Below are 23,269 nucleotides of genomic sequence, written 5' to 3'. Positions count from 1 at the left end.
CAAAATACCGGTGATTGCATTCTTTTACTGACTGCATTTGCGTCAGCATCATTTTATGAATGAAACGCTTGAAAATCATTGTGTAAATTGGTAATTCATTAATTTTATTCCTTAACTAAATTATCTAGCTTGCATTTTGCATAACAAATTCCTTCGGCATTTGTTGTTCTTTATTTGCTAATAATATCTTGAAGAAAATGTTATTGCTATTGCTGGAGGTGGAACAGTCATTTGAATACAATGCCAATATGAATGCACTTTCAAATACTTGTGATTAAAAATAAATAATAATAATAAAAACAAGTAAAGAGGTATTAAGTTGGGACGGACCGAACTTTGGGTACCCACCACCTCGGGTATATATGAAAACCACATTTAGTCTTAATCCGGTGAAATGCATCATTTATGAACCCATAGTAACTATTTCTATATCTAAATCCGATCTCCACTATATTCGGGAAGTCTATGTAAGGGTCTAACAAAACCCTTTGTACCAAATTCACCGATTAAAAAATGCATATTTTATGGGCCTAAGAGGGGTATATGTATATGCCAGCTATATCCAAATATAGACCGCTCTGAACCATGTTGAACATGAACGACGAAGTATCTAATATAGCCCACTGTGTCAAATTTCAGCGAAATCGAGCAATAAACGTGCTTTCAATGTCCAAAAAACTTAAATTGAGAGACCAGTCCATAGGGCAGTTATATCGAAATTTAGACCGATTCTAAGCATAATCGGTACGAATGTCGAAGGACATAACGCTATTCGGTCTATAGGGCAGCTATATCTAAATCTTGACCGGTCTGGGCCATATTGAACATGGATGTCAAGAGGCTTAACACAACATACTGTTCTAAATTTCAGCGAAATCGGATAATAAATGTGACTTTAATGGGGCCAAGACCTTAAAACGACAGATCGGTATATATGGGGGCTATACCTACATATAGTCCGACATAGCCCATCTTCGAACTTATCGTGCCTATGAACAAAAAAAAAAGAATCTGTGGAAAGTTTCTGCTCAACATCTCCATCCATCTCCTTCAACATAAGAGACAAACGAACTGACTGTCATAGCAAGATCGTATTAGATTTTTACGACGATCAATAATATACCTATATACTTCATGGGGTCGGAAATGGATATTTCGATGTGATGCAAACGGAATGACAAAATGGAAACACCCCATCCTTCGGTGGCGGGTATAAAAATAGAATAAATTAGTATACCTTTCATTCCAAAAAGTTGATACTGATCTTGCTTTACGAGTACTGCAAACAACTACCCTGTCACAGCTGCCGACACGTTGCCCATCGGTAATGCATAATGTGACCCAGTGAACAACAGTTGCACTTTCAAGACTGAAAACGACAACAAAGACATTTACTTGGCTACTATTTGAAACTTAATGGGTAGCCGTACATCCGGAGTAAAGTAAATATGAGACACTTGATTGTGGCACAACTTCAAGGTTTGGAAATATGTATTCATACTAACTCATTTTGTTTGTTCGCAAATGTGATTTTAAATCCATTGCAAACTTTGGTATTGGGTTCAATAATTGCTATGTTCCGCTTTTCGAGTTCCGACATTGTATGTTTTTCTTTCTCTTACAACTTGTAAACTTTTCCATGTCGACATTTGAATAAATATTCTACTCACATTTCTGGTGTAGACACCTGAAGGTGACATCCACCCAATATATTATAAATTGATATCCTTACCTATAGAGTTCGCGGGAATACTAGTAAAGATGGCATTTAGTTCGTCAGCGGGATGCCAATGTCATGAATGATCTTAAACAAACAAAAAGCCATTAAGTTCGGCCAGGCCGAACTTTGGATACCCACCACCTCGGGTATATATAAAAACCCCCTTTCATCACAATCCGGTAAAAATTGGATAACTTATGCACCCAAATTCGGCACGGACATTGAGTGGTCTAATAAATATAAGTCACTGTTGACTTTTGTATTTACAATTTCAACAAAATTGTGTAATAAATAAAGCAATTATGAGCTACAAATTCTTAATCGGCACATCGCTCTATATGGTGGTCTGAAACTACTCACTTTTTCAAATTTCAGCGAAATCGAATAAAATATAAAGCATTTTGTGCTTCATACTCTTTATAAGGCGATCGTTCTGCATGGCAGCTATATCAAAATATAGTCCGATCCCAACCATATTTGAGACGGATGTGGGGAGACTTAAAACTACCCACTGTTTAAAATTATAGCGAAATCCGGTAATAAATAGAGCTTTCATGGGCTTCAGACCCTTTATCGGTAGATCGGTCTAATGGCAGCTGTATCAAAATATAGTCCGATCAGAAGCATATTTGGGTCCTATGTTACTACTTACTGTTTAAAATTTCAGCGAAATCGGTCAAAAAATAAAGTTTTTATGGAGATCGGTCCATATGGCAGCTATATCTAAATATCGTCCGATCTGAAGCATATTTCACATGTCAGATGTCGGGAGGCCTAAGACTACTCACTGTGTCAAATTTCAGCGAAATCGGGTAATAAATAAAGCTTTAATGGGCTTCAGACCCTTTATCGGCAGATCGGTATATATGGCAGCTATATATAAATATAGTCCGATATGGACCATATTTGGCTCAGATGTCGGGAGGCCTAAAACTACTCACTGTTTCAAATTTCAGCGAAATCGGATAAAAAATAAAGCATTTATTGGCATTAGACCCTTTATCGGAAAATCAGTCTATATAGCAGCTTCATCCATATATGGTCCGATTTGGCCCGTTCAAGAACTTAACCAGCGTGCATCAAAAAGACGTGTCTGTGCCAAATTTCAGCTCATATCTTAATAGAGTGATTACAACAGATAGAGTGAATCCGAGTGCTCAACCATGAATAAGGGTATGCCATAACGTCACTCAGTCGTGTTAAACGTTCATTTGCTTTACACTCCTGGAAGCAGTCGTAACCATCAAAGGCCTGCGCCATCCGAACAAGGGCCAAGCACTTTTCACAATAATAACTGAAACAAAAGCGTTTTACATGCGATCTTACACGGAAAAAATTAAAAACTAGGTTCAATTAAGAAGTTTGTACATTCAATTAAAAAATTTGCTGAAATCGATTCTATAGAGGAATTTTTACTATGGATTAACAATTTTGCAAACTGGATTTCTGATAAGCTCAGAAATCTGATTAAAGTGGTTATTAACACAATAAATTAATCATTTGAAAGTTGTCATTTCTTTTAAGCAACTTTTTTTTATTGTTTTAATAAAAATAAATCTATTGTATAACAAGAAAAGCGTGCTAAGTTAGGCCAGGCCGAATCTTATGAATCCACCACCAAGGAATCTGCAAAAAATTTATACAAAATAAAATTAGTTTAAGCTCATAATTTTATTCTGCATACCTTGGAACCGAACAGGGATAATCGAGAGACCGGTATATATGGGAGCTATCTCAGGTTATCCGGTTTGGATCGTACTCGGCACAGTTGTTGGAAGTCATAACACAAGACTATGTGCAAAACTTCATCCAAATCGGACAAAAATTGTGGCTTGTATTTTGGAGCATACTTCGCACAGTTGTTGGAATTCATAACAGAACACTACGTGCAAAATTTAAGCCAAAAGTTGCAGCTTGTAAGGGCTCAAGAAATCAAATCCGGAGATCGGTTTATATGGGAGCTATATCAGGTTATAGATCGATTTGAACCGTACTTGGCACAGTTGTTGGAAGTCATAACAGAACACTACGTGTAATTTCAGCCAAATCGGACAAAAATTGCGGTTTGTAAGGGCTCAAGAAATAAAATCGAGTGATCAGTTTATATGGGAGCTATATCTAAATCTGAACCGATATGGCCCATTTGCAATCTCCAACGATCTACATCAATATTGTGCAAAATTTCAAGCGGCTAGCTTTACGCGCTCGACCGCTATCGTGATTTCGACTGAAGGACGGAAAAATCGGGTCACAAATGAAGATTGGTAGCCCGAACAATTTTTCGAAATGTCAAGGTTTCCAACTTTAGGGGCCTGCCAAGAGGCGCTCGGACAACCTAGGGCAATTTGGCACATGATTTCACTTATATCTCTGCTCTGACCATATCAAATTGCAAAGAGATATCTCTACACGTTCTCACACGGCATGTTTTTTACTAGTTTTTGTGTTTTTCGATTTTCTCCCACTAGACAACAGGACACTTTTACCGCTTTGGGCAATATGGGTATCAAATGAAAGATATTTAAAAGTAGAGGACAAATCTGACATACGAATTTATTCCTCGGTGTCTGAGGGGACTCCCCACCACAAAAAACCCTCCAGCACAGCATATTTACCTATTGGGACAATATGGACTCGAATAAATGGTATTCGGGAGTTGTGTATGAATACAATTTTAAATATTGGATTCAAGTATCTAGGGAGCCGTTCCAAGCCAAAAACCACCCCAAATGTACCACCCAAAATCAAAGTGGACCGAACGGGACAATATGGGACTCACATGAATGGTATTCGGCAGTAGAAAACGAATATTTAGTCAAACATTTAATCCAAGTATCTAGGGCGCCACCGCGAGCCCAAACCCGCACTACATGTACCGTCAAAAGTGAACCGATCGGGGCAATATAGGCTGTCCAATAAAAGGCTGCCCAAAAACCAAAATCATCCCAAGTGGGCATAATAATATGGAACATAGATATTCGGGAGTAGATTACGAATATGGAAATAAAAATGAGGTTCATGTGACAGAAGGTTGTCTACCCCAAAATGTGAATATTTGTCATTCATATCTATATGGGGTTGAAGAAAAGGTATTTGGTAGTAAATAAACAAATTTTACTGGGAAGATATATATGACAGTAAGTACACTCAACCAAATTTTTAATACAAAACAGTAAAAAATGTTTGCTAAGACAGCAGTTTTTGTCTGCTGAAAATGGGGAAGCAGACATTACTGCTATTTGAGCAAACATAGGGCTGCTGTATTAGCAAACATTTCGTACTGCTAGTTCAACAAACAAAATCTGCTGTTTTGAATACACAAGTCTGCTGAATGCTCCTCTTTATGGTTGCCTGTTACTTTTTCTGAATACTTTAGGCATTTTTTAGAAATTTTGTTGGAAGAGATGATTTCAATTTGTGGAATATTACTATAGAGAAGCTACTTGATCCATCCATTGGTATACATTTCGAAATGTGTATCTTTTGTATCTAAATTTAAAGAAATTGCAGAATTATTGCTTAAAAAGCAAAACTACTGCTACAATAGCAGCAAATTTAACTACTTATATTCAGCAGACAGTGTTTGCTATTTTCATCAAATATTTTTCTATGAGTGTAAGCAACTTATTTTTCGGTGGTGCTAATGATGGCGCAGCAGAGCTGGCCGGGTTCAGCAAGTAATTGATATTTTTCATATGAATAAAAAATTTTTATTTTATTGGATTAGGTTAGGTTAGGTTGAATAGAGGGTGCAGATATTAATCAGCCCCATGCCTCTATAGACATGTACCTAAGCCAGTAAACGGCTTCTTGTGTGCTCTAAAAACTAAAAAGTAACCTCGAAAAAGAAAATTTTAAATTAGGAATTCCGTGCTACTTACAAAATCCTTAATTGTTTTCCATACCACTCCCCTAAGTTGGTTCATGTCTGTATCGTGTCCCCACCTAAGTACCGGTATCTGTTAGCCGCGACAGCCGGGCAATGACATAAGAAATGCTCCAACGTGTCTTCATCATCCCTACGTGCTGCACCGATTTTGCATAAGTGAGCTCGTAGTCCTATGTATCCCGTTATGACACCAAAAGCTATACCTTCTTACTTGCTTTCAATAATAGCCTCGTTCTCTCACGTTCCGGTTTACCCCCTAGGATTTTCGCCGTCCTACTGACTGTTTCGCTGTTCCACAGTGTGTGCGTTTGTCGCCCACGCCCTTTAATCGGACTGCGTCGACCCGAAAGGCTTCGGGTTAACCAAGTTTATAGACGGCAGTTCTCTGGCCTTCACCGCCAAATCGTCTGCCCTTTCATTCCCCCTTACTCCGTTATGGCCCGGCACCCAAACGATGCGGATTGTGCCATCCTCAGAGAAGGCGCTAATCTCCTTCTTACACTACAAGACTGTTCGTGATCTTACCGTGCTGGTTGTCATTGCCCGTATGGCTATTATACTGTCCGCAAAGATGTTCACACTCGAGGTTCTCGCGTTGGATTAAATTGCGAATAAAACTGAAATATATTGCTTAAAATACATATATATTTCTAATTTAATGATCCCAGGCTTAGAAAAATTAAAAGAAAAATTCTCGTTTCCATTAGAGTGTGCTATAAACAAATTTAAAATGAATGGTAAAAATACCAATCTTAGCATTTTGCGTACAATACCTCGAAATCTAGATCCAGATCTGTACCTGCCATCGTCAGCGCCGTCAAGTCAATATAATCTCTATATGGTAAATAAACTATTAAAACAAGAAAATGCTTATAATATTCAAAAATACCACGTTTGCATTCTAAAGGGTGATTTTTTTGAGGTTAGAATTTTCATGCATTAGTATTTGACAGATCACGTGGGATTTCAGACATGGTGTCAAAGAGAAAGATGCTCAGTATGCTTTGACATTTCATCATGAATAGACTTACTAACGAGCAACGCTTGCAAATCATTGAATTTTATTACCAAAATCAGTGTTCGGTTCGAAATGTGTTCATTCACCGTAACGTTGCGTCCAACAGCATCTTTGAAAAAATACGGTCCAATGATTCCACCAGCGTACAAACCACACCAAACAGTGCATTTTTCGGGATGCATTGGCAGTTCTTGAACGGCTTCTGGTTGCTCTTCACTCCAAATGCGGCAATTTTGCTTATTTACGTAGCCATTCAACCAGAAATGAGCCTCATCGCTGAACAAAATTTGTCAAAATTTGAACACATTTCGAACCGAACACTGATTTTGGAAATAAAATTCAATGATTTGCAAGCGTTGCTCGTTAGTAAGTCTATTCATGATGAAATGTCAAAGCATACTGAGCATCTTTCTCTTTGACACCATGTCTGAAATCCCACGTGATCTGTCAAATACTAATGCATGAAAATCCTAACCTCAAAAAAATCACCCTTTACAATGTCCTCCAATTTGTTACGTTTGGAATTCATCCATGCTATTTGTTCACATCCTAATTTTCCACTTTCACCATTTCAGTGTAAAGTTTATCATAATTTTTTTTTTTACTTTGAAATTATAAATAAATTATATTTCACGGGGAGATAAATTTTTTATTTAGCAACGCTACTTTGTGTCTGTATATGATAGAAGCGAGACATATTTTTGACTCTCTCTCCCGTGCCCAGTGTTAACTTGAAATAAATTGAATTGCTTTTCCTTCCGGTAGCGAGTCCTATCATTCAATCCCAATCAATGATTAAACGGGATATCGTTAGATCCTGGTGTATTTGGTTTCCGACAGATACATATCTCTTTTTGCCCGACCAACATAAAGTCTATGAAACCATTCTTAGTATACACCTAAAATGCACTGAATATTGCTTGTCACAAGGTGTGAGGTAAGCATTTGATTCGACAATTATTGGACTGGAACATTTGCTTTTGCCGACATTTGACACAATGTTCATCCGTCTGTTTGCCTAGCACACATTAATTATTCAATTTCCCATTGGACAATTGAACTTGCATTGTTTGTTGGCTCAGTACGCTGACAAGCGTAACCTGCCCATATGGTACCGTCATATCCCATCATTTCGGAGATCGAGAATAAACAAGTAAAAACGTGCTAAGTTCGGCCGGGCCGAATCTTATATACCCTCCACCATGGATCGCGTTTGTCGAGTTCTTTCCTGGCATCTCTTCTTAGGCAAAAAAGGATATAAGAAAAGAGTTGCTCTGCTATTAAAACGATATCAAGATATGGTCCGGTTCGGACCACAATTAAATTATATGTATGTTGGAGACCTGTGTAAAATTTCAGCCAATTCGTATAAGAATTGCGTCCATTGGGGCTCACGAAGTAAAATAGAGAGAAGGATTTATATGGGATCTGTATCGGGCTATAGAACGATTCAGACCATTATAAACACGTTTGTTGATGGTCATGAGAGGATCCGTCGTACAAAATTTCTGGCATATCGGATAATAATTGCGACCTCTAGGGGTCAAGAAGTCAAGATCCCAGATCGGTTTATATGGCAGCTATATCAGGTTATGAACCGATTTTAACCTTATTTGACACAGTTGTTGAAAGTAAAAATAAAATACGTCATGCAAAATTTCAGCCAAATCGGATAGGAATTGCGCCATCTAAAAGCTCAAGAAGTCAAATCCCCAGATCAGTTTATATGACAGCTATATCAGGTTATGGACCGATTTCAACCATACTTGGCACAGTTGTTGGATATTATAACGAAATACTTCGTGCAAAAATTCATTCAAATCGGAAAAGAATTGTGCCCTCTAGAGGCTCAAGAAGTCAAGACCCAAGATCGGTTTATATGGCAGCTATATCAGGTTATGGACCGATTTAAACCATACTTGGCACAGTTGTTGGGTATCATAACAAAACACGTCGTGCGAAATTCCATTCCATTCGGATAAGAATTGGGCCCTCTAGAGGCTCAAGAAGTCAAGACCCAAGATCGGTTTATATGGCAGCTATATCAGGTTATGGGCCGATTTGAACCATACTTGGCACAGTTGTTGGATATCATAACAAAACACGTCGTGCACAATTTCATTCTGATCGGATAAGAATTGTGCACGCTAGAGGCTCAAGAAGTCAAGACCCAAGATCGGTTTATATGGCAGCTATATCAGGTTATGAACCGATTTGAACCATACTTGGCACAGTTGTTGGATATCATAACAAAACACGTCGTGCAAAATTTCATTCCTATCGGATAAGAATTGCGCACTCTAGAGGCTCAAGAAGTCAAGACCCAAGATCGGTTTATATGGCAGCTATATCAGGTTATGGACCGATTTGAACCATACTTGGCACAGTTGTTGGATATAGTAACAAAACACGACGTGCAAAATTTCATTCTGATCGGGTAAGAATTGCGCACGCTAGAGGCTCAAGAAGTCAAGACCCAAGATCGGTTTATATGGCAGCTTTAACAGGTTATGGACCGATTTGAACTATACTTGGCGCAGTTGTTGGATATCATAACAAAACACGTCGTGCAAAAATTCATTCCAATCGGATAAGAATTGCGCACTGTAGAGGCTCAAGAAGTCAAGACCCAAGATCGGTTTATATGGCAGCTATATCAAAACATGGACCGATATGGCCCATTTACAATACCAACCGACCTACACTAATAAGAAGTATTTGTGCAAAATTTCAAGCAGCTAGCTTTACTCCTTCGGAAGTTAGCGTGCTTTCGACAGACAGACGGACGGACGGACGGACGGACGGACGGACGGACGGACGGACGGACAGACGGACGGACATGGCTAGATCGACATAAAATTTCACGACGATCAAGAATATATATACTTTATGGGGTCTCAGACGAATATTTCGAGTAGTTACAAACAGAATGACGAAATTAGTATACCCCCCATCTTATGGTGGAGGGTATAAAAAGTAATGCTGGTCGGTCGGAGAAGAAACTCACCACAAATTGCGAGTAATCCATGAAACAAGTTGGCATCGCTGGTGGCGACAACAATTCAAATACAGGCGGGCAGATGGGCAGGCAGAAAGAACACAGAAATAAAACACAAAAAAAGTCTAGAGCAGAGAGTGTCGTCGATCGTCGTTGGACTGGCTGAGTAAATGAGTGTGACCCAAATATTTAAAATCGTCTTAAAGATAAGCGGAAGCACATAGCGTACCGTATGTATGAACGTATGTGTATTAAATGTGTACGTTCGTATATATACATATATTTGTATATACATACGTACTGCTAATACTATGCATGTAGCTACATACATATGTAAAATAAATTAAAAACGACGCAATTGTATATTCTTTGTATTTAACGCTTACAACTCTATTAAGAACATTTCAATTTTACAAACATACAGACAGCAAACCAACGGCACATAAAAATTACTCCGCATACATATGTATGCTATTTTATTGTGTGTTTGTGTATATGTATGTACATACGTGTATGTATGAACATACTTTTGCTATGACTTAAATGTATTTACAGCGTAAAGGCAATTAGTGATGTAATGCCATGGGCCTTACTGGCACTGACAGACTTTTGAAAGGCCTCTCTGCGCATCGCCACTATTTTCTCTCAAAAACTTTTCTTCTCCTATTTGCAGCTTTGGAATTTCCCGATTTAAGTCGCATTTAACTTTAGTTTTACAGCGGAATTAAATTAACCCACATTGGCAACACTTGCTGCAACAAAATAACAGCTGTTCAAATAACGGAGCAATTGGAGAGGAAAAGACCAAACACTAAATTTCTATGAAGTTCTGGTTTGTGTTTCAAAATGTGTATACAACGATGGATTTGACAGAAATACCAGGTTGTATGTATATTCAAGCATAGAACAAGGTATTGTAATAAAATTAATTTTGTGATTTTAACAAAACAAAATGTTTTTATAAGATGGGGAGTGTACAAATCTCGTCATTCCATTTGTAACATATATACAGGCCTGTTCCGATTTTCTCGGAAGTTTGCGATTACAAATCGTAAGCAATTCGTGCGATGCATAGGTTGATTCACCCGTTTCAGTGCCATTTTCATATAAAAACAGCCATTTTCATATAAAACAGCTGTAGCAGAAATGGGTCAAATGTTTTGCCTAATTGCATACTCTAAACGTACATATTTTTGTGTCAATTACTTTTTTATCTGCTCTAGAAGAAAGGTTTAAACTTATAAAATAATACACTACATTATCAATACATGTTATTTTTTGGTTTTGAAGTCGTGTGATGATAAAATGAAAAGCGAACAACTTATTTTGCTACACAACCTCTTCCTATTCTGAGAGACACAATTTGGTGCCCGTGCAATTTTAGTAGCTGTAAAAAATGCCAAGAACACAGCCCCAGACCAAAATTTGCTAAATTCTAGAGAAAACGCCTTACAAAGGCCCAAAAGCATATACAGATATGAATAGAAACAAGTAAAAACTTGCAAAGTTCGGCCGGGCCGTATCTTCGAAACCCACCACCATGGATTCTGCGTAAAATTGACACAAAATAAAATTAGTTATAAGGCATAATTTTACGCTACGTACCAAATATCTGTAAAACCAGGCAAAAATGAAAGCTTCTAAGAACCAAACAAAAATAATCGAGAGATCGGTTTACATGGGAGCTACATAAGGTTATAGACCAATTTGGACCGTACTTGGCACAGTTGTTGGAAGTCGTAACAGAAGAGAACGTGCAACATTTTTGCCAGATTGGACAAAAATTGTGGCTTCCAAGGGATCCAGACGTTAAATCGAGAGATCGGTTTATATGGGAGCTACATCAGGTTAAAGACCGATTTAGACTGTACTTGGCACAGTTGTTGGAAGTCGTAATAAAACAGATCGAGCAAAATTTTGGCCAAATCGGACAAAAATTACGGCTTCCAGGAGCTCAAGATGTCAAACCGGGAGATCGGGTTACATAGGAGCTATATCAGGTTATAGACCAATTTGAACCGTATTTAGCACAGTTGTTGCAAGTTATAACGGAACTCTACATGCAAAATTTCAGCCCAATCGGATAACAATTGCGGGGCTAAATATGTCAAATCCGGAAATCGGCTTATATGGGAATTATATCCAAATTTGAACCGATTTGGTTCATTTGCAATCTCCAACGACCTACATAAATAAAATGAATCTGTGGAAAACTTCAAGAATATATATGGCGACAATATATATATTTGCTATTATCTTTTTGGCAACACTAGTTTAAACAGCTCACGCACGTTTCGTGTTTTGTTTTACTGTCAAACATCTTCAGTTTGGTCTATAATTTAACCACGAATCGTCTTACAAACGAACATAGCTTGCAAATTATTGAATGTTATTGTCACAATGGGTGCTCTGTTAAGAAAGAAATCATCGCGCGCTTCTTCCATTGAGCGACGAAGCTTACCTTTGGCTCAATGGATATGTAAATAAGCAGAATTGTCGATTTTGGAATGAAGATCAGCCAGAAGCCCTTTATATACTTTATTGGGTCGCAGGTCAATATTTCGGTGTGTTAGTATACCCCCTATCCTTTGGTGGTGGGTATAAAAGGCTAAAATATGTTCTTAATATAAAATCGTTTATATTTTTACATTTTACTGAGGTATTTTATATTGTTTTGTAGGAAAATGTTATCAGTGGTTTATTTTTCTGTCTGTTTGCAATGAATGCGCAAATTACCAACAACGACAGTGGTGAATTTCGAGTGTTGTAAAATAAATCAAAATACTAAAATACATGAAGGTGGACGATTAAGATGTGATTTAATTCTACAGATACGCAACAATGCACTGAATATAACAATTTTAAAAAATGTTTGATATTTATAATGAAATAAGTGAATTAATTCTCAATTCGCTCAGGCAAATCTTACCGAATTGAAACCTGAAAATTTTTGCGATTTTCGATTACTGGAACATAAATTAAAGTGGAATTCGTAAAATTATTGCGATTGCGGTTATCGGGCCTGATAGTCTTGACATTCTAAGTTGACCTAGTCATGTCCGTCTGTGAAAATCACGATAGCGGTCGAACGCGTAACGCTAGCCGCCCGAAAATTGTTTCTGAATCAAAAATTGCCAAAACTCTTTTCTGTTACTGTGAAATTGGTAAAGATACCTTAATTTTTATACCCTCCACCATAAGATGGGGGGTATACTAATTTCGTCATTTTGTTTGTAACTACTCGAAATTTTCGTCTGAGACCATAAAGTATATATATTCTTGATCGTCGTGACATTTTATGTCGATCTAGCCATGTCCGTCCGTCCGTCCGTCTTTCTGTCGAAAGCACGCTAACTTCCGAAGGATTAAAGCTAGCCGCTTGAAATTTTGCACAAATACTTCTTATTAGTGTAGGTCGGTTGGTATAGTAAATGGGCCATATCGGTCCATGTTTTGATATAGCTGCCATATAAACCGATCTTGGGTCTTGAATTCTTGAGCCTGTAGAGTGCGCAATTCTTATCCGATTGGAATGAAATTTTGCATGACGTGTTTTGCTATGATATCCAACAACTGTGCCAAGTATGGTTCAAATCGGTCCATTACCTGATATAGCTACCATATAAACCGATCTTGCGTCTTGACTTCTTGAGCCTCTAGAGGGCGCACTTCTTATCCGATTGGAATGGAATTTCGCACGACGTGTTTTGTTATGATACACAACCTCTTCCTATTCTGAGAGACACAATTTGGTGCCCGTGCAATTTTAGTAGCTGTAAAAAATGCCAAGAACACAGCCCCAGACCAAAATTTGCTAAATTCTATAGAAAACGCCTTACAAAGGCCCAAAAGCATATACAGATATGAATAGAAACAAGTAAAAACTTGCAAAGTTCGGCCGGGCCGTATCTTCGAAACCCACCACCATGGATTCTGCGTAAAATTGACACAAAATAAAATTAGTTATAAGGCATAATTTTACGCTACGTACCAAATATCTGTAAAACCAGGCAAAAATGAAAGCTTCTAAGAACCAAACAAAAATAATCGAGAGATCGGTTTACATGGGAGCTACATAAGGTTATAGACCAATTTGGACCGTACTTGGCACAGTTGTTGGAAGTCGTAACAGAAGAGAACGTGCAACATTTTTGCCAGATTGGACAAAAATTGTGGCTTCCAAGGGATCCAGACGTTAAATCGAGAGATCGGTTTATATGGGAGCTACATCAGGTTAAAGACCGATTTAGACTGTACTTGGCACAGTTGTTGGAAGTCGTAATAAAACAGATCGAGCAAAATTTTGGCCAAATCGGACAAAAATTACGGCTTCCAGGAGCTCAAGATGTCAAACCGGGAGATCGGGTTACATAGGAGCTATATCAGGTTATAGACCAATTTGAACCGTATTTAGCACAGTTGATGCAAGTTATAACGGAACTCTACATGCAAAATTTCAGCCCAATCGGATAACAATTGCGGGGCTAAATATGTCAAATCCGGAAATCGGCTTATATGGGAATTATATCCAAATTTGAACCGATTTGGTTCATTTGCAATCTCCAACGACCTACATAAATAAAATGAATCTGTGGAAAACTTCAAGAATATATATGGCGACAATATATATATTTGCTATTATCTTTTTGGCAACACTAGTTTAAACAGCTCACGCACGTTTCGTGTTTTGTTTTACTGTCAAACATCTTCAGTTTGGTCTATAATTTAACCACGAATCGTCTTACAAACGAACATAGCTTGCAAATTATTGAATGTTATTGTCACAATGGGTGCTCTGTTAAGAAAGAAATCATCGCGCGCTTCTTCCATTGAGCGACGAAGCTTACCTTTGGCTCAATGGATATGTAAATAAGCAGAATTGTCGATTTTGGAATGAAGATCAGCCAGAAGCCCTTTATATACTTTATTGGGTCGCAGGTCAATATTTCGGTGTGTTAGTATACCCCCTATCCTTTGGTGGTGGGTATAAAAGGCTAAAATATGTTCTTAATATAAAATCGTTTATATTTTTACATTTTACTGAGGTATTTTATATTGTTTTGTAGGAAAATGTTATCAGTGGTTTATTTTTCTGTCTGTTTGCAATGAATGCGCAAATTACCAACAACGACAGTGGTGAATTTCGAGTGTTGTAAAATAAATCAAAATACTAAAATACATGAAGGTGGACGATTAAGATGTGATTTTTTTTTTTTTTTTTTTTTTTTTTTTTTTATTTTTTACTTATACGTTATAAAACTTACAATTAGTTTTTATAAACGCCTCAGCGCCATTAGGCATAATAGAGGCTAGTTGGCAAAATAACAAAATTCAATTATTTTAATACAATGTTTGATCAGTAATAAATTAAACGATGTTAAAGGTTAATGATCTTATTAGAAGAAAATTAATTTAATTTACAAAAGTGTTTCAGTTTGTGTTTTAAGGTAATTCCTTAGCAATCTTTTAAAAATTGAAATTGGGTTAGACTTTATATCGCTCGGTATATCATTAAACTCATGACTGCCAGAATATTCTACTCTCTGTTTTGTGGTCTCTGTGCGGCACAATGCTACTCTCAGCTGTTGATTGTTGCGGGTGTTGAATGAAACTTGGTTTAGATTAAATTCAATTGTGTGGTGCCCTATGTGGTGAATGCATTTATATACGTACAGAAGAAGCTGCAACTTATAAATTCCATGAATTGGCAAAATAGTTGGAAAAACATTGTCGTATAATGAAACGGTGGGATAAAGTAATGGTAAGTTTGCAACAGTTTTCAGAGCTTTGTTTTGAAGCCTTTGCAATGATTTTAACTCGCCTGTGTTCCTGTATGCATAGACCACAGCCAAATAGTTAAGATGGCTCTGTATTAATGTTTGATAAATTAGATATTTGGTTCTTTCGTCGAACTTGTATTTGAACTTATACAACAATCCAAGTGCTGGAGATATTTTCAACTTTAGCTGATTTATGTGATGATTCCAGTTAAGGTTTGACTGCATATATATGCCCAAATATTTGACAACATTCACTTCGTTTATAGTTTCTCCATCCACAGTGATGCTAAAGTCCATATTATGGCCAGGGTATGGTTTAAATCTGATTAATTTAGTTTTCTTTCTATTTATAAACAATTTGTTCAGTCGCATATACTCAAAAATTAATGCAGAATCTCGTTCCATATAAGTTTTAACCACGGTCGTGGACTTGTACGGATAAAAAAGACATATGTCATCCGCATACATAAATAGCCGTCCTTTTAGCTCCAAATTGCATAGGTCATTAACATAGATTAAAAACAGCAACGGGCCTAGTACACTGCCTTGCGGTACACCATGTTCAATAGAAGCCAGTTGGCTTTTACTGTCCCCCATTTGCACAAATTGTTTTCGATTCACCAGATAAGATTTGAAAAGCCGTAGTACACTACCGCGAATGCCATAAAATTCCAGCTTCTTTAATAAAATGTTGTGATCAATCATATCAAAAGCTTTAGATAAATCAAAGAAGATGCCTACTACGCCATTGTGACCTTTATCCAACATTTTGCATATATAGTTTTGTACATTAATAACAGCTTCGTCAGTTCCACATCCTCTGCGAAAACCATATTGACAATCAGTAAGTATTCGGTTCGTTTCTAAGAATGCAGCCATTTGCCGATGAATAATTCGTTCATATATAATATTTATAGATGGCAACACAGAAATAGGTCTTAAATTTTCAATAATTTTTTTTTTAATTCTACAGATACGCAACAATGCACTGAATATAACAATTTTATAATGAAATAAGTGAATTAATTCTCAATTCGCTCAGGCAAATCTTACCGAATTGAAACCTGAAAATTTTTGCGATTTTCGATTACTGGAACATAAATTAAAGTGGAATTCGTAAAATTATTGCGATTGCGGTTATCGGGCCTGATAGTCTTGACATTCTAAGTTGACCTAGTCATGTCCGTCTGTGAAAATCACGATAGCGGTCGAACGCGTAACGCTAGCCGCCCGAAAATTGTTTCTGAATCAAAAATTGCCAAAACTCTTTTCTGTTACTGTGAAATTGGTAAAGATACCTTAATTTGTATACCCTCCACCATAAGATGGGGGGTATACTAATTTCGTCATTTTGTTTGTAACTACTCGAAATTTTCGTCTGAGACCATAAAGTATATATATTCTTGATCGTCGTGACATTTTATGTCGATCTAGCCATGTCCGTCCGTCCGTCCGTCCGTCTTTCTGTCGAAAGCACGCTAACTTCCGAAGGATTAAAGCTAGCCGCTTGAAATTTTGCACAAATACTTCTTATTAGTGTAGGTCGGTTGGTATAGTAAATGGGCCATATCGGTCCATGTTTTGATATAGCTGCCATATAAACCGATCTTGGGTATTGACTTCTTGAGCCTCTAGAGTGCGCAATTCTTATCCGATTGGAATGAAATTTTGCATGACGTGTTTTGCTATGATATCCAACAACTGTGCCAAGTATGGTTCAAATCGGTCCATTACCTGATATAGCTACCATATAAACCGATCTTGCGTCTTGACTTCTTGAGCCTCTAGAGGGCGCAATTCTTATCCGATTGGAATGGAATTTCGCACGACGTGTTTTGTTATGATACCCAACAACTGTGGCAAGTACGGTTCAAATCGGTCCATAACCTGATATAGCTACCATATAAACTGATCTTGGGTCTTGACTTCTTGACCCTCTAGAGGGCGCAATTCTTATCCGATTTTAATGAATTTTTGCACGAAGTATTTCGTTATGATATGCAACAACTGTGCCAAGTATGGTTTAAATCGGTTCATAACCTGATATAGCTGTCATATAAACAGTTCTGGGAATTTGATTTCTTGAGCTTCTAGAGGGCGCAATTCCTATCCGATTTGGCTGAAATTTTGCATGACGTATTTTATTTTTACTTTCAACAACTGTGTCAAATAAGGTTCAAATCGGTTCATAACCTGATATAGCTGCCATATAAACCGATCTGGGATCTTGACTTCTTGACCCCTAGAGGTCGCAATTAATATCCGATATGCCTGAAATTTTGTACGATGGATCCTCTCATGACCATCAACAAACGTGTTTATTATGGTCTGAATCGGCCTATAGCCCGATACAGATCCTATATAAATCGTTCTCTCTATTTTACTTCGTGAGCCCCAATGGGCGCAATTCTTATACGAATTGGCTGAAATTTTACACAGGTCTCCAACATATAATTTAATTGTGGTCCGAACCGGACCATATCTTGATATCGTTTTAATAGCAGAGCAACTCTTTTCTTATATCCTTTTTTGCCTAAGAAGAGATGCCGGGAAAAGAACTCGACAAATGCGATCCATGGTGGAGGGTATATAAGATTCGGCCCGGCCGAACTTAGCACGCTTTTACTTGTTTTTTTTTGAAAATTATGGTTGCAGGAACTCACCAATCGGCGGTGACATTTGGTCATAAAGTTAGAGCTGAATTGTTTAATGATTGCCAACACACTATTTGAAGGCCGATTCTAATATTTGAAAGCCCTCAAAGTGTGGCTGTCTTTGCGAATATCTTAGTTTTATAGCGAAAGATCGGCGAATCAGCTGCAGTTTTTTAATGAAAAATTTTCAGCGCTCTTAAACTAGTTTTATGACTTCAACAGGTTATTGTTTTTCTCGGTCTATTGGTTTTAAATGACTTTTTTTTCCAAAAAATTTTACGCAAAAAAACTGAAATCCTATGGCAACTATAATTGTAAAATATTTCAGAAAGTAAATGTTGACCAATTTTTATGAAGAACCATCTATATTCTTGTTAAATTATGTCGCTAATTTGTTCTTGAGCTTAATTAAAATCGATTGAAAATCCGTTTTTGATGAAAAAAAGTCTTTAAAAATATTTATTGAAATTTGTCTACAGAAAAATGCTAGAAAATGTTTGCGACAGATAACCATAACAAAAGATTTTTATGGAAAATTTAATGTCGCAAAATGCAAAGTTTTATTGAAATTTCGAGTTGAGGTTGTCTTTAGAGAGTTTTTTTTTTTTAAATTTTTGGCTGCCACCTCGGCCCTTATACAAAGTGGTCCTTCGATTTGGTTTCTTGAGCGCCTAGAAGCCGCAATTTTTTTCCCATTGGGCTGCACGTATTGTTCTGTTATGACTCTCAACAGTTGTGACAAATATAGTTCCAATCGGTGTAGAACCTGATAACGCTCCCGGCACCGGATAGCTGTGAGAACCACGCAGGCTGGAGCATTTGGGTCCGATCTGTGTGATGTGAAGGTAATCGATAGCCTCTATAGCTTAGCGATTCCAGTATACGTTATTTTTAACACGGGAGATGTCCTAGGATAAGAATAAATTATTTTTATATGTTCGAAGGAAGCATTATATAACTTGATAAATAGAATAGATTATCTAACAATGTATTTGGGACGAAGTTTATAACTAATACATTATAATTTTATAAAAAAAAAATAAAATTATTTATCGCCGCAAGACATTAAATAATTTTTTTTGTTAAACATAAAAATTCTCTATTATTATTAAATAGAAAATTAGGTTTTTAAACGGTATTATGACCCTACAAAATGTTGTTTTTTTAGGAGGCAAGAAATTGTTCGAGAGATCGCTCTATATGGAAATTATAGATGAACAATTAAATTTTTATACACATCACCATAGGATGGGGGTATACTAATCCAGTCATTCCGTTTCTAACACATCGAAATATTGATCTAGGGCCCGAAAAAGTATATATATTTGTGGCCGTCTCGACATCCTGAGTCGATTTAGCCATATCCGTCCGTCTGTCGAAATCACGATAGCGGTCAAAAGCGTAAAGCTAGCCGCTTGAAATTTAGTACAGATACTTAATATTGATGTAGGTCATATCATTGATGGGCCATATCGGTTCAGATTAAGATATAGCTCCCATACAAACCGATCTCCCGATTTGATTTCTTGAACTCCAGGATACCGCAATTTTTGTCGCATTTGGCTGAAATTTTGGATGTATTGTTCTGCTATGACTTCCCATAATTGTGCCAAGTACGGTCGAAATCGGTCTATAACCTGATATAGCTCCCACATAAACCGATCTCCCGATTTGACGTCTTGAGCCCTTACAAGCCGCAATTTTTGATCGATTTAGCTGAAATTTTTCATGTTGTGTTTGTTATGACTTCCAATAACTGCGCCTAGTTCTGTTCAAATCGGTTTATAACCTGATATAGCTCCTGGCTGAAATTTTGAATGCAGTGTTCTGTTACGACTACCAACAATTCCTCCAAATACGGTCCAAATCACTCAATAACTTCATATAGCTCCCATGTAAAGCGGTCTCTCGATCATCCTTGTTCGGTTCCTAGAAGCTTTAATTTTTGCTGGTTTGACAGAAGATTAATATTTAGAATAAAATTATGCCCTTTAACTTAGTTAATTTTTTAGCAGAATCCATGGTGGTGGGTTCCCAAGATTCGGCCCGGCCGAACTTAGAACGCTTTTACTTGTTGATATTAGATTCGTGTCCCATAACAAAATACTTTTCGTTTGAGCACATACTGTCTGTTTTTGGGATTTGTGGTTGGGCGGCCCACGTAAGACTTGCACCCAAATATGCATGAAAATGTTGTATTCTACTCCTTATTCCATTTAATTTTAATCCAGTCTTTTTATTCCTTCCAAACCATCTAACACAAACTGTGAACATATCAAGAAAATCGATTCAGCCGAATTTCAACTAATCTTCTCCTAATCAGTTACACAGCACGATCTCAATCTGCAAACTGCTTTACTTTAAAAATTAGCTATGAACATCAGTGACAACTATGATCGACAAATACAAATTTGCCCACCACCCATCAAGAGACAGTGAAAACACAAACAAACATATCAATTATGCAGTGCAGATCGCATAATGGTAAGGCGACTTTTGTTTAAAGCCGTGTCCGAACGGAATTTGACCACAAAAGTTTCGTTTAAATCAAACAAGTAAAATCGTTTGGCCGGACCGAATTTTGGGGTCATAATTGGAATTTCCGTACAAAGTTTCTAACAAACCAGGCAAAAATTATATTGGGTTGCCCAAAAAGTAATTGCGGATTTTTTAAAAGAAAGTAAATGCATTTTTAATAAAACTTAGAATGCACTTTAATCAAATATACTTTTTTTACACTTTTTTTCTAAAGCAAGCTAAAAGTAACAGCTGATAACGGACAGAAGAAAGAATGCAATTACAGAGTCACAAGCTGTGAAAAAATTTGTCAACGCCGACTATATGAAAAATCCGCAATTACTTTTTTGGCAACCCAATAGTTTCTAAAAGAGGTAGAAGGTCAATCGGGACATGGGTTTATATGGGAGCTATATCAGATTATAAACTGATTGTGAAAATACTAACTCTGGGAGTTGGAAGCAAAAACAAAGTACTGCGTTCAAAATTTCAGTCAAATCGGTTAAAAATTGCTGGATATAGGTGTCGTGAAGTCAAATTGGGGGATCGGCTAATATGGGAACCATATCAGGCTGTACACAGATTTGGAACGCTTGCAAAATTTCAGCCGGATAAAAATTGCGGTTTCTAAGGGCAGAAGATGTCAAACCGGGAGAGCTATATTAGGTTGTACACCGATTTGGAACAAACTTGGCACGATCGTTGCAAGTTCCTACGCCCAATTGGATAATAATAGCAGCTTCTAGTCTCAAGATGTTAAGTCGAAGCACAAATATTTATCGGAGCTATATCCATTTGCAATCCCCAACGACCTACATCAATAGGAAGTATGTGTGCAAAATTTCAAGCAGACCGCCACCAAGATTTCCACACACGGACGGAAATCAGTGGATCGACTTAGAATGTCAAGACGATCAACAATATAGTTACTTTATGCAGTCCCAGATAAATATGTCGATGTGTTATAAACGGAATGATTATATTAGTATACCCCCATCCTATGCTGGTGGGTATAAAATTGAAGTACCCAATTCCACAGTTCATAAATGATACGAAGAATCTTTCCCTCAAACAGTTCAAGTACTACATTAACTGCATTCGCAAGTACGCATGTTTCGGAACCATAGAACAACACGGGTAATATCAGTATCTTGTATAGTGTAATATTTGTGTTTTAAAAGGTGGCATTGTTCCCGAACATCCTCGTTAATGTAAAGTAATATATATTTGCTAATATTGTATTCGTATTCTCTCAAGTCAGTTTTGTTCGTTTAGTTTATGCCGGTGCACATTGGGGCCAAATCCAAAAGTGTGAGGATTAATTAGAAAAATTCAAGATGCCGAACACAGTAGTTTTTGATATCAGAAGACATACCTAACGCAAGAAATGTCAATTTTAAATATAAACAATTTTGTATTTCATTGCAAATCTCATCTGAAGTAAGAACCTTTTTAAAAGTATAAAAATAAATGTGAAAAAACGAAATTTGGTCAAACTGTTTTAAAGATTGAGCGGCTCACCATTTGATTATTTAATATACAAAAATGGAGTCGTCATCTACAGGTAAGAAGCTAAATGTGCATATAATTTATGTTTGGAAGAATTAAAATCATATTGTGAAAAACAAAACAAAAACAAATTTTGCTCATATTTGCTCCTCTTGAACTTAGATGGATTTTTGCTTAAAATTCAGTAAAAATGCTTTTTTCGAAAATGTGTTCATTATTTAAATTTTATTTTGTATTTTTAATATTTGGGAAAATGCAGTTCAAAAATATTTTCTAGTAAAATCTAATATTAAAAGGCATTATTTGATTGCGAATCTAAAACGGAAAGTTTACATGAAGTCGTTGGAACAAAGATTTAAGGAATGACGAAAGATTTTGAAGCACTTATCTACGATACTTTTGATTCTGATTTGAAAGAGCATGCGAAAAGAGGGCGAAGAGCAATGGATATAACAGATTTGGCAAAAAATCCTTCTTATATTGAGCATTATTTGTAATCCAAATGACATCGATGAAGATTGCGAAAACAATGAAAATTACGAAATATGTGAATACACTTAAAATTTACCTACCAATACCTTTTATTAATTTTCTAACAAAAAATAATAGCTTCTTTTTTGCCTAGCATCTGCGAAGAAATCAATTGTTTGCATATTTTAGTACATTACGAAATGTATTTGCACGACTACAATACGAAAAGATTTTATTTCCAATTTATTTTATTTCATTAGTTTCAGCACAACAAAATTAAAATCTTATAAATTATAGTACAGGTTTATGTATACAAAAATCATATCCAACCTAAAGTCTAGAGTGTACAATATAAACTATTAATCAAAAAATATTGGAGAAACAAATTTTGAGTTTTACAATACTATTTCATTATAGTATAAATATTTAAAAAGTTCAAATATGTTTTCAATAAAATTGAAAAGGTTTCAACTAATTGAGTAAAATTATTGTACCCTGTTCTTAAACGTGAAGTCGTTGGTGGTGTTTTGTAATTCATAAGGAGGAGTATTCCACAGACAAGTAGGCTCTATGAAATAATGCCATTCAAACACTAGACTTCGCCGCTTTATGGGTATAACCTTTTTTCTTCTAATAGATCTCGCCGACGTTAGTCTATTAATTATTACTTTGTGCAGAAATAATAAGGTTTTCATGCTGAGAAAGGTGTCAAA

At 36.6% G+C, this 23,269-nt stretch overlaps 1 long non-coding RNA gene across 1 annotated transcript; it reads left to right on the top strand.

The window, feature by feature from the left end:
• The first annotated feature begins 22,006 nt into the window (after positions 1–22,006).
• Positions 22,007–22,784, top strand: LOC106083825 (uncharacterized). Its single transcript, XR_001220716.1, has 2 exons — positions 22,007–22,140; positions 22,345–22,784. It is a non-coding gene; the product is annotated as an uncharacterized LOC106083825 (long non-coding RNA).
• The last annotated feature ends 485 nt before the right edge of the window (positions 22,785–23,269 follow it).

This window comes from Stomoxys calcitrans, chromosome 1 (genome assembly GCF_963082655.1).
Source record: "Stomoxys calcitrans chromosome 1, idStoCalc2.1, whole genome shotgun sequence".
Taxonomy (NCBI): Eukaryota; Metazoa; Arthropoda; class Insecta; order Diptera; family Muscidae; genus Stomoxys; species Stomoxys calcitrans.
The sequence above is the reverse complement of the archived record's forward strand: the minus strand, read 5'-3'. Positions and strand labels throughout refer to the sequence as shown.